This window comes from Corvus brachyrhynchos, unplaced genomic scaffold (assembly GCF_000691975.1).
Source record: "Corvus brachyrhynchos isolate BGI_N302 unplaced genomic scaffold, ASM69197v1 scaffold239, whole genome shotgun sequence".
NCBI lineage: Eukaryota > Metazoa > Chordata > Aves > Passeriformes > Corvidae > Corvus > Corvus brachyrhynchos.
The window spans coordinates 2753212-2763480 of record NW_008246057.1 but is presented as its reverse complement, the minus strand read 5'-3'; positions in this window follow the sequence as shown (position 1 = coordinate 2763480).

The window sequence follows — 10269 nt, the reverse complement described above, 5'->3', positions numbered from 1 at the left end:
GATCATGCCCTTAAGGATTGGATTTTTTTGTGTTTTTTTGTTTGCTTGTTTAAGTTTCTTTGCTGGTTTAACTTCAGATTCTTTTCTATTTTCTTTTTAAGATAAGTAATGACATCATACACGGTGGTATTGTCACGGTAACTTGGTTCTGTGCGTGTGCTGCCTCTGTAATTGCAGGCAGTTTAATCTTACTCTGTTACAGTAGACATTCAAACACTACTGGGATAAAAGGAAAATCTTTCCAAAACTTTATTTTGTGGTAAGACCTATGCCTGTAGAGTCTGCTGCTATTAAGGTTTTATTAAGTTTAATAATTTATAATTTATACACTATGCTGTCAGAGGCTGTGTAGAAAGTGCCTCATGGTTATGGGCTGTCTTAGGCATAAGGATCAGTAAAGCCACGTCAATATTATATCTGGGATAACTGAGCAGGGAATGTAAATGCTAAAATTCACTTAGCAGGCAAAATGAGTTGGCAAATGCTGTTAGAGGTTTTTAGACTCTGTCCCAGAGTCCAGTGCTGACTTTCTTGCTGTTTTTCCTCTTACTGGTATTCATTGTTGCATGTTTCTGTAGGTGAAGTATCCTGGTTATGTTTGAGGCCTGTGTTAAGTGCAAGGCAGAAACTTGCCTGTATTATACATTAGGGTGTATTGTCTGTGATTGTGGCAATTTTGAATCCTGGTGGTATTTCTTTTGCTACAAAGAAACATACTATAATTCTCTTAGCTGTCCTTTTTCTCAGGGCGTATTGTAGCAAGAAATAATGTTATGTCATTTCTGCTTAACAGTTTTTCTTCCATGTGTGGCATGTACTTTGCACAGCGTGTGTCCATGCCCACCTGGCATTCTTGTTCTGAGTGCTTTGCTTTCTGTGATGGTCTGGTGTCTGTGTTACCACAGGCTTACTGTATCTGAGTCTTTTCAAACGGGTCTCCTTTAACAGTTTTCTGACACTTTTCTGTGATTTTCTACCTTAGTGTTGCTCCCTTGCCTCTTCAGGCAGCTCCTGGTTTCTATAGGGACAAGGACAGCTGTGACACAACTTGAACATTCCTTGTACTTCAGTGTCTGTCATGCTTTCCTTGTTGTGATTTTTTTTTCTGATATTTTAATGGTCCTTCATTAGAATTTTCTTTTTCTACTGAGGAATCCCATTAAGAATGAGTCCTGAATGCCTTTGTTCTTATAAAAGCTGGGTCTTCTTTTACTGGTTTCAGCTGGGTTAATCACTAAGCAGGTCCCTGATCACATTTATATCTGAGAGAGCTTTTTTCCTTTGGAAACAAGAATCCTTGAATAAGTTAAAAAAAGGCAAAAACGTAGCAAAAGTCAACAGATGGACTGCTTGAACTACCTGACTCAGCAAGTATCCTATCAGGACTTGTGCTCTGTAGACAGTCCTGTGCATTTCTCTAAGGCCATCAGAAAGTGAGATGCTTTGAGGGATCTCTGGTTTTTTTGTCTGCCTCACATGCTGCAAATGCTTTAATTCCCTTAATTTAAGGCAATTGTAACATTTTTTTTGCAGTGCTTTCCAGTTTGAAGTTTATAGATTGCACATGCTTTTTTCCCCTATGCAAATAACAGTTTTGTTATTTTACCTTCTGCTTCTTAAAGGCAGAGTAAATTCTGTAGGTGTGCCCTTGGTTTCTGTCTCCCAGTGATCCAGCAAAGCAGTACCTTGTTTTGTGTCTAGCAGCAATACAGCCCTGGGGAGCAGGGATTGCAGGCAGCTTCTGCAGTGAGGGAGATGTGGCTCCTGGGGAGGAGGAGATCCTTGAAAGCAGTTGAACACTCAGCACCCATGCTAATTGATCTGTTGTTTCTTTAAAATCACCAGAAGTGTGTAAAAGAGTTCACTGCTTCTTCCTGTACCTTACTGTTTGTGCTCAGGAGGTGCTACCAGTGTGTGTGTGTTTGTAGACCCTGAAATAAGAAGTGTTTCTGGTTCACCTGTGTTCTAGTGGCTCCTTAGTTGTGACCTGACAGGCAGGGAAAAATAATTTGCAGTGACTTTGCAGAACTACAATTAAACACAAAAGTTGACAGTGAGTTTTGGTGGTGGTCTGAGAAATTTTGGAGGATGGCAGTGGTCTTTGCTCCAAAATCATCTGAATCATCTGCTCCCTGTGTGGATTTTCATTCCTATTCAGTACTGCATGCTTTTGAGAAATGGGTTCAGCAAAGTATGGATCTATTTTTGATAGCTGCAATACAAAAACATTTCTTTGCGTGTAGCAGAATTATTTTCCTTACTTGTTTTTTTACTTTGAAAAAGAAAAGCAAATGTAATGCAGTTTGGCTACAGGGCTCATTTTGTAAAATCCTGAATAAAAACTAAAATAGTGTTTCTATTGTGTTGAGTTTTCTCCTGTCTTAGACAAATTATCCACGTAGCCTAGGCCCAAGATCTTGTCTTGAAAGATAATCAAGTTATATGCTACAGAATCTATTGTGTTCCCATTAAATTAAACTTTGTTTCCATGTGTGTCCCAAGTAATTATTTGTTTACAAGGTACATGTTGAATTTTACTTCATTTTTCCTGCAATAAAAGGTGACTGCTCTGTCAAACATGAATGAAGTTTGACATATAAACAGCTGTGTAAATGGTAAGTCATGTTTACAGGGTTAAAATTGAAATTTTAGCTGGCAAAGCAGCCAGCTATCTGTGGGCTTACGAACAATTTGAACATAAAGACAAATGCAAATAGTAAAGGGAAGTCAGTCTCACAACCACAAAAAAAAAAAAAAAGCTGCATCTTTTAGTACCCTTTAGTGCATTTTTTAAATTGGACCTTTTGTTTTTCTTTTTTTTTTTCTTTATCCTCCCACAAAGGTTTGGCAGGTCTGTGGTAGCAAGCAGAATACTGGCCATCAGTCAGCTGCATGCTTGGGTTGACCTCTTTACTACTTTTGTTTGCATTGCATGACTGATAAAATCAGTCAAAAATGCACTATATAGAATGTTTTGCAGAATTAGGTATTTTGTAGTTTGTTACTAGGAACATGGGGAGTATATAATAAAAATGCAACTGTCCTTGTAACTGCCATGATATAGTACACAGCCTGATTTTTTTCACTTTAAGAATGAGCAACTTAAGTAATGTGCTAGTCTGAGGTAGGTGAAAGGTCCCACCTGTTGTCCTGTTCAGATTTTCTGTGAGTTCTGTCCTCTTCTACAGTGAGGTTTTCTTTGAACAAAACTTTCCTTTTTATTCTTCAGCATAGAAATTACATTTGGCTTTGGTAGATTTAAGAGCCAGAGGACACTGGCTTATGCTTTTGTCTAGAATAGTCTGTGAAGTAAAAAGGGTCTCACATCTTTGTGCTGTGGTAGGTTTAAAATACAATTTTAATTTGCTTTAAACTGCATCAGCTAATGTAAGTAATCTCCACGTTAGCATGTTGAGGTGCTAAGATGAACTTTACATGCTAATAAATCCCTTGATGTGCATATAAATCAGTCCTAGACTGAAAATAGTAGCGAATGCTAAAATACCAATTTTTATAACTTCTAAGGACAGGTAATATTCCAGAGAAGTTGCGTGTTTCAAAATCTTCCAGGTACCCAACAGGCTTTGCAAGCGAGAACTTCTTCTAGCCTAGTCTTAAAACCAAATCAGGAGATCTGGGTCTCAAAGACAAACCATGAAAATGCATTGGAATTGCCTGCTGGGCAGGGAGTGTTGAATTAACACCTCTGGTTTGGGCAGGTGTCAGAGTTTTGCTGTCCTGTGTCAGGAAGGTGTATTTGAAGGGTGTTGGAGAAGCTTGCAGTAGCTGGAGTAAGAGAGTGGTGGGGAAAAAGGTTTTTAAATCATAGGAAATCAGGTTCTGGTTATTATGTAATTTGTTTATGACAGTGTTCTTGTGATTAGTTATTTCTGCAAGTATTTCTACCCACCCCATTGAATTTATTTAGTGAACATATGCAAAATCTCAATATTTTAACAATTAAAAAATATAATCCAAATTTATCTTAATAAATATTACTAAATGTGAAAATTAGTGTGGGAAGGAAGCTGGAAAGGGTACTTCCATCTTATTTAAATTGTGTAGCTGGTTAAATTTTTCCTAAAATCACCATAAATACTAATCAGAATTGTCATTAAGAAAAAACACTCCTGGACAACCTTGTTATTTCATTTCCTGCTGTGGATTTACCTTGTGCTGGAGAGGGAGCTATGCAGCTGTGAAGATTTTTCTTGTGCTGTGCTGCTTTGGAAAATGGCTTTTGTGTTCTGCAAACCTGGAACTTGTGTCTGTGTGACTGTATTTGTGACTCACTGCCACGCTGTGGTGGAATGGCTGTAGAAAGCAAAGCTTATGGAAATCTCATCACTGTGGTTTTAAAACTGGAACTTTAAGCAAGAATTAGGTATTCCTATACTGCTTTATTTTGGTCTTTAGACTACAGGTCTATCTGCATATCTTAACTGCAGTGATCAGGAGTGTGGATATGGCTTTGAAGATGTGGTGTTTCAGGACAGCAATATGTGTTCTGGTCCACCAGGGTTATAATTTCAAAGAGCCGTGGTTATGAATTCTATGCTGTTCTTTAGTTTGTGTGGTATTATTTAACAATGCATTAAGAAGTGACTAGTGTGAGTGAAGCTAATATTGTGTTACTTAGTTTTTTGAACACCATTAGGGTGATGTAACTGCCTTAGACGTGACTTTTTGCACTTGTGCTGAGGTGAAAAGTATGGAGTGGGCAGAAATGGTTGAAAGGCTTTGTATTCAGTTGTGTGAGAAGAGCAATCAAAGTGCTATTTAATCTTACTATATCAAGTTAAAACACCAAAAACTACAATGGGACACAGCTTAATTTTAATACCAGAAGAACAGGGAGAGAAAGCTAATTTACTTTAAATAAATTAGATCACTAAGGAGGCTGCTTGGGAATTATTTAAAAAAAAGTAATCAGAGAAATTGGCATATTTAGTTTTTCTGGGTCAGATTTGGGGAATGAAGTTTTAAACCAGGCATTAGGGCATTTATTCATATTTGTGGAGGCTTCCATGGAAATATAAACCCAAAGCAAGTATGAATACTTAGCTATTTATTTAGACAGTGATGGGAGAAAAAAAAAATCTGACTTGTAAACAAAAACTGTACAGTAGCTGATAGCAGGCTGAAACATGAGTAATTAAAATGCTAAGTCAATGTGGATTATTCTAGAATGAGCCAGTGTGAATTTCCTTCAATATTTGAGTGTGCTACTGCTGGTGATGAACTGAAATCAAGACCTTTGGTAATTTAATAAATCTATATAAGGAGATGAATATGATTAGATTTTTATAGTCTCAGTCTTGTACTGATTTTTAGCTACTTGCAGCAATACATGTATTTGAATCAAGTGTTCTTGAATCATTATTTGAAAGGCATCCATAAACCCTTGAATCATTATTTGAAAGCCATCCATAAACCAGACAATTTTGTTTTTACATGAGGCCTACATTTAATTTTGTTTTGGGCTCTACATGTTGTTCATTTTTGATGTTACTTGTAGCACATTTGATATTCTAAATTTAACATACTGGTGTTTTTTGTAGTAACTTAGGCTAGGTAAATTCAAAGCCTTTAGCAAAGGTCACGTAGGAATATAACCTCAAGATTCATGAAAGCGTCAAGCTTCTCCTTTAAGTGACATGCCAGAGGTCACTTGGAAAAACATCTTTTAGGCAGACAAAGGAGACCTTTCATTCACATCTCAGACATCAGCTGATGGGGCTCTCCAAACAAATTGTTTGTTTATGTGCATGTCATTTACAGTTATTAAATTACCAAATGAAAGTTAAATACTGTCTTAGGCACTCAGAATATTTGTACAGTCAGATGCTCCATCAAAGCAGGAATTACTTGTCAGATCTAAAGCAGATCAAAAATAAGAGGGTGGGTTCAACACTTGTGATGTTTTAAACAGAACAAATGTTATTTATTTTTTTATGCCTTCAAGTGATAGATCTGTGTACTGCAGAGTTTCCAAAGTAGAATTGTTTGTCAGACTTATTTGTGGATTGACAAAGCTTTTATTTATCTTCTGCTATATGTGTTTTAGAAATTATTTGCTCATTTTGCCTACTTTTGATACTTAGTTAGAGATGACTGAAGATGTTAGTTCTGCTGTATAGTAATATTTTTACATTAACTGTATAGTTATAAACCTGAAGCCCTAATACATCATAGGAGAAAGCAAGCTTTTCCAGTGCCTTGATAAGAAAATAACTAATAATAGCCTGTAAGTAAAGGGAAAAGATAAATTCCTATAAATGTTCTCAGGGTGTTTAAATTTGGAGCAGTATTTGATTTTTAGTCTGCCTTGCAAGGGAAAAATTTTGATTTGAACCTCATTACTTCAAAGTTTTTATCTGAAGGATTTCCCTGCTGGCATTGATTTCAGCTTTCAGAACACAGGCTACTGGTATAAGGAAGAGGCATTTGTACAGGGACTGCCAGGCAGGGTCATCCTAGAGCACAATGCACAGGGTTGCAGAGACACATTGAGCTATCATATTGTACATATGTTTCTTGTTGTAACATTGAGAGTGATGTCTTTTTTTTGTTTCATTTTTTTCCTATACCTGTATTTCATTTTGCAGGAGTTTAAAGCTGATGTAGTGACTTACCTTTCAGATAATGGGAAGCTCTGTAATTGTTTTCTGTAAATAATACTGAACATTGTGATAGCTCACCATATGCCAGCTCTCCAACAGAGAAAAAGACTTTGCATTCTCTAAAATTGCCCTCTTAGTAGGTTTTATATTCTTTCATTTGCCTCCTTCTTGAGAGAAATTATGGCTGAGGGCTCTTGAAGCCTGCTGGACATTTCTCACTCAGGGTAACTCATAAACTCCCTCATCAGTATCAGCAGTTCTGAATTTTGAGATGTGCCCTTCCCACAGGAAAAAATACCTCAAGCATAAACCCAAGTCTGGGGATTGCTTGTGATATCTTAGTTCAAAAAGAATGACAGTTTTTCTACATTATTGTATTCCTTGACTGTAATGATTAAATATACAATAGTCAATTTATTTTTAAGTAATTAGAGGATGCTTTGAATGCTTTGAAAATGAATTCCCTTAAATGTGGCCTTCCATGCTTTGATTGATGATCTACAAATATTAAAGCATTATCCTGTGAAACCCTGTATCACTAGGTTTCAGAAGTTATATTTCTGCCTTTTTACTTACCTTCTTTATTTTTAATGGGATGTAGATTAAATGCACTGGTCAGTTAAGACCTCATTGAAGAGGCAGGACCTTCTGAGATTCAGGGTTGTATGCAGACTATGTGGACGTAAAGCCATTAGAATCTACGTAAACCTTTTGACATAAATGTTGCAGATGTCCCTAACACTGATATCTCTGACAGCTGCACTGAAGACTCAGGGGTTTGAGTAATTTCATTCTATGTCATTTTTTTTGCTTCTAGATCTGTTCTCCTTGAACTTGTTTTAATTGATTGTCTTGATGGTAGAAAAGCAAGGACCTTGAACTGGTTTGTCCTGATGATACACACTCATCCATGTGTTGATGACTATTACAACTTGAAGTCTTCAGGGGCTCTTCTCAGTGAGCAGGTAGTGCTTATGACGGTGACAGTGCTATGAGATTGTTACATTTAATTAGCATAATTTGACTTAAAATAGGACTTTCTGCTCAAGAATGAGAAGAGAAGCAATCAATAGACAAAATATTTTGATCTTCGTTTATTAGCTGGTATTTTTTTCTAGAAAATCATTAGGTGTATGACCTTCCGGTTGTTTTTTTTTTTTTTTAAATAGGTATAGGTAAAGTTGTTTAACCTTTCTCTTGCATGATTTGGCTAGGCACATAGTTAGAAATTCTGCATGCCAAATTTGTCCTTGAAGTGATGCTTAGCACCTTCTTTGACAGAGGAGTTTATTTTAACATTGGATGTTGAGAGTAGATTCAGAGTGAAGGTTGGAGTGGGTGAAGGCTACTTTGATCTCTGTAGTTATTGAAGAATCTGGGAAAGAGACCCGTGATCATCTTTTGGAGAACTAGGTGAATAATTTAGCATCTTTTGTGGTTTGGGTTCAGCTGTAGAGAGGAAATGTTGACTGGTCATGCGACTGTTGATAATTACTAGCTGCCACTGACACTGTGCAGTTGCCTACTTCATCATACAGAAGTGTGTGATTCAAGAAAAGCATTAGAATATAAATGAATGGTAGCAGTTTCTCCATATTGCTGCATACTTAGAGGCAAAAAGCAGATAGACACAGTGTTAAATGTATGCACCGTTGTTTTAAGGGTTAAATAATACTGAGATCCTACTATTCAGGCATATAATTAAGTGAATACAGAATTCAGTAGAGATTGAAAGAAATGCACATTTATTTAAGAAATCAATGTGTAGTCATTTTGTCATCTAGTGAAGTCGTAAAACCAATAACAGGAAGGTATTTTAAAGTACATGGTTCTAGAAGACACAGTCATTTAATTCATAGTATTTTCATATTCCTGCTCTCAGAGGCATTGCAGCAAGATTATTACCAATCCCTTCTCCTTCAAATTTTGCATAACATTAATTCCATATGTTAAAGAACACTGTGCTGCTAAAGATACCATATTGCAGATGAAATTGTATTAGACTGCCAGTTCATTCCATGTGAAGCTAGTATGGAATCATGAAAACTCTTAGAACAATTAAGAAAAACCCCAAAATCCCTGAAAAACCCCTGGAGTGTGTGATGTTGTGCTGTGACTTAAGATACAAAATGCGGAAGAGCATCTTAATTGAGGCTGGGAGCAGTATATCTATATACTAAAAGGCAGCTTCTCAAGTGCGTAGAATTTATGTGAGAGAGGAAATAAGTATGCGTTATCTACCAGCTTGATCACTGCAGGATCATCCCCTTGAGTCCTTCCAAGAAGCATGCACAGTGAATTCTTTTGACTGAAGTATCCTTTTAAGATTTCTTCATCAACATTTGCTGCTAAGCTGATCCTGATTATTTTTTTCCTTGTTATCTACATTTGCCCACTGTGTTCCTCCCTCATGTGCAAATCTGATTGCATCATCTGTCTCTTCATATCTGTCAGCATTGTAAGCCTTCCCCACTCATTCCTTATCTCCTGTAGATGCTCCATTCTTCTTTCCATGGTATTCCTGTCCTATAAATACCCTTCATCACCAACATTTGTAGCTGCTGCACTCACCTTTTTCAACATCCTTAGCCATTTCTGCCATCCTAGCTATAAGGAGTTGAGGGATGATGGATATGGTTGGCAATTGCATTACTCTAATGATAAATGTTGCCTGTGTAGATGCACTTAAAAATGCTTTTATCTCACCATGCTTGCCTTCTCTTCCCCCATGGTATACTCCTTGTATTCTTAGCCCATAAGCTCTTGGTTCAGGGAATCAGTCTTGTCTCTAGGTTTTTATATGGAACAGTATGTTCTAACCCTAACTGAGGGTAATGTAATGTAAACTCTTATAAGAATATTTCATTATTATGTAAGATGTTTTGGCTGGTGTAAATGGGATCCTCAGTGTTTGCTGTGAATTGTGTTTGTGATGGCAGTGTTGGAGCTAAAATATGAAAAACTGGAGTCTTAGTAGGCTTTAAAGTCTGTCACAAATGCTCCATGGCTATAATGCTGAAGGAGATAAAAATAAGGACTTAGCATGAAAATGTATCTTAAAAAGGCTTTAATACTATAATGTAGGTAAGTATTTGGAGCGCACTTATCCTACCATTTCTTTGTGAAGGTACAGAAAGTACTTACTAATGTGTGAAGAAAAAGAAAGTGTTTTTAATTGGAAGGTACTATAATAGTCCTCAAAAGGGAAACGTCTGGCATCTCCCTGACAGTTGACACTCTCCAGAATCACTGGAAAAATGTGCATTTTGGATTTTGAATGAATTTCCACTACAGTGTTGTGTCAATAAAACACAAACGTATCCTGGTACTTACTGGGCATGACCGTGGCTTTTTGAGGAACTGTGTGCAGTACAGCTGTCTCTGAGATGAAAGGAAAGTGGTGCTTCAAGAACATAACCAGCGCCAAGTGTCCTCTGCAGCGTTTTGCTCACAAAGAGAGAGAAGGCAGTATTATAATCAGTCTAAATGATGACTAATGATTTTTTTTTAAACAGTAAAGCAAACTGCAAAGGAACAGGGATTACTAGAGGGATTTAAACATGGACTGTAATAAAATATTGATTTCAACGCCTTTTCCTCTCTGCCACACTAATGAAAGTTTTCATTGTACTTTGTCAAAATGGGT